Consider the following 3,208-nt stretch of genomic DNA (forward strand, 5'->3'; position numbering starts at 1 on the left):
ATGTTGGTATAAAAACAAAAAAAAAAACAAAAAACAAAAATATAGAAGAAAAGAAAAAAAACTTACCCTTCGCCTATTTCTTGAACAGTGAAAACTTGGAGGGGAATTTCAATCGTGGCAAGTCGACGGCGATCGGTGAAAGTCTGAGGGCGGTAATGGAGAAATTGAGAAGCGGCACTAGGGTTCAGTTTGGGAGTGGGGAGAATATTCTGTGTATGTGTTCTGTGTAAATATACTTATCCAAACGACGTCATATTGGCGTCGGTTCAGTTCGTCGGTTTGGTTTTCTACTTAAAAAACCAAATATGAATCGAAAATTTCGATTCACAGAAAATTGAAAACCGATATGCGATGTATGTTTCGGTTCGATTTTTTCGGTTTTCAGTTTGATTTCTCTTGATTTTTTTTTCTCACCCTTAGTTAATCCTTCAAATCACAATACATCAATTACATTGCTTTTTAGATCTCAAATGGTCCATATGAATCAATTGGTTGCAAATTATTTAGTATATATAATTACATAAGAAAATTTATTATTTTGCCAGAACATTAAGTAGATAATTTTTTTTCTATTGGAATTCAATTATGTATGATCCACAATGCTCATATATACATTAATTGAAAAAAAAATGCCTGATTGTATTCGTTGTGGTGCTAGAAGATTTGAAAACGAGCCTCCAACATTTTGTTGTGGTAATGGCAAAACTAAACTTGCACCTATTGAAGTTCCGGATGAATCGTATTATCTATTTACCTCACAATCACAAGAAGCAATTGAATTTCGAAATAATATACGTGCCTTCAATTGTACATTCTATTTTACTTCATTCAGCGTGAAACTAGATAAGAAGCTTGCATCGGCTAGGCACGGGGTATATACTTTTCGAGCACAGAGAATGGTTTATCAAAAACTTCCAGGATTAAATCCATATGAAGATGTCCCTAACAAAATCCAGTTGTATTTTGTTGACACTGAAAAATGAGGTTAATAATCGATTGAATATACTTGAAAGCTCAACTTTATTAGGTAGTATTGTGGAGAAACTTATCCAAATTATGGATGTTAATCCATAAGAGAAGATTAAAAGACTATCCTGCAATGGACGATGTGCAACTTCATATATCAAATGATGTTAAATTAGACCAAATAGTTTATAACACTCCCACATCGGATCAATTTGCAGCTATATATGAGTTGAAAGAAACAATGAGAATATGCCGTGCGAACATAACATTGTAGTCCATGCACATTCAGGTCATATATATGAAATCAAACACTATTATTGATGCTATGATCCATTGCAATATCCACTTCTTTTCACAAAAGGTGAAACACGATGGGACCATAATATTTTGAAAATTACTATAAATAGATCAAGCTCTTCAAGGCGTAGGGCTCTGGGAAATTGAGAGACAACGGGGAGATCCCACGACAACAACAAGGTACAGATCAAGTTCAATTTAAGGGTTTTTCATTCGTTTGTTATACTAATATATAACATATATTATATATTTATATTACTTCATCGAATCCATTGTGAATAAGGTAAAAAATAAATCATACATTTGATATGACTCGTGCAAAGGTTATAACATCAATCTCGAAGAATGGAGATATAGTGGCTTGCAGAAAATGCAACAATAAACATGTTGATACAGCATCAATGTACAATATAAAAGTAATATTTTCAGCCTGTTTGTGCATCTACTATCTAACAAATATGGTAATATCCAATACATATATATGTTGCTCATAAATGTCATACAAGAAACCGATAAAGCTTTCGTTACGCTCTTTGAGAAATCAACAACGTTGTATGTTGGGTTTCCCGTAAATGAATATATACTTGATATCAATAGAGCATCTAAAATATAAATTTAAATTATATTGCTTCAATTTTCCATCAAATCACAATCTATCATAACAATTTGTTTTGTATAAATTGCAGGACGAAACTAAATCCAAGTATTATAAGGAATTGGGCTTACAAACAAGAAAATCTAAGTTTCTCATTCCCCTTAACAAGAAGGCAACAATTATCAATGCCCAACTCAATGTTGTAGCATAATCAATCAAGAAGTTACCGGAAAAGAAATGGATATCACAAATGAAACTAAGGTGACGAAAAGCAAAAAATACGAGAAAACAAGTCCAAGGCCATTGAATATAAAGATGAACATCTAATTAATATACTGGACAAGAAAAAACAACAACAAAACTACGAACAAAGAAAAACATTTCTAATGAAATAAACATTTCGAGACAAGACGACGAGACCATAGAAAAATTGTTCAAGAAAGCAAGGAAGACCTCAACTCGCGTGGTCAAACCCAAAAAGAAAAAAGACATGGTGCTGAAAAAAAAAATTCATTCGATTCAATTACCCAAAGGAGATATGGTCATTTTTAAATAACAACGAGGAATAAATTATGAAGATATGTTGGTCTACCCTACATAAAATAAATAAACCTTTTTTTACATATGACGGTTATATAATCTACACTTGAATATAAAATTTTCTTTCAACTTCCATACTTAACTTATATCAATAAAAAGTGATTACATACTCAAGTAAAAAAAATGATTACATATGTTTCAATACAAAATTTTGATTGCAATCACATACGTAGCATTATAAACTAATTAAACACGTGCAACGTGCCATTTTCTAGTAATTAAAAAACAATGAATACTTCTTCCATTTTTTGTGTTCGACAAAAATATCATTTTCATAAGCAATATTTAAAGGGCAACAACGTGATATTGATTCAAATGTAATTAAACTTATCAATTTAAATTCATTGAACACAAAAGTAGTAGTCAAGAGCCGTATAAAAGACCAAGAGTCCAGTCTATGTATAATGAATTGTAGAAATACGGAAATTCACCTCATGTTGAACCGTATAACGTGTATAACTTTAGGCCTTTTCATTTCCGACAACAAATGTTAATTAACTAGTTTTGTTCAAACACGCCAAATAATTGATGAAAAACTCAAGTTTGTTGACTAAATGTTGATTTACTTCTATTAATCCTTTCGGTGAACTCTTGTATTTGTTTGATTCTTATATCTTAGAGATGGCGTGAAACAACACATCTTTTTCTGTGTGATATATATGAGATCATATGTTGGGACATTCTATTTTATCAAATAATGTTATTCTATTTTTATTTTACATTTTCTTTTCATAGACTGGTTGATTGAGC

At 31.2% G+C, this 3,208-nt stretch overlaps 1 pseudogene; it reads left to right on the forward strand.

Annotated features, from left to right (window-relative positions):
* The first annotated feature begins 599 nt into the window (after positions 1–599).
* On the forward strand, positions 600–1,410 carry LOC148771189 (uncharacterized; annotated as a pseudogene).
* The last annotated feature ends 1,798 nt before the right edge of the window (positions 1,411–3,208 follow it).

This window comes from Erythranthe guttata, chromosome 4 (genome assembly GCF_056151865.1).
Source record: "Erythranthe guttata isolate IM_541 chromosome 4, IM_541, whole genome shotgun sequence".
Taxonomy (NCBI): domain Eukaryota; kingdom Viridiplantae; phylum Streptophyta; class Magnoliopsida; order Lamiales; family Phrymaceae; genus Erythranthe; species Erythranthe guttata.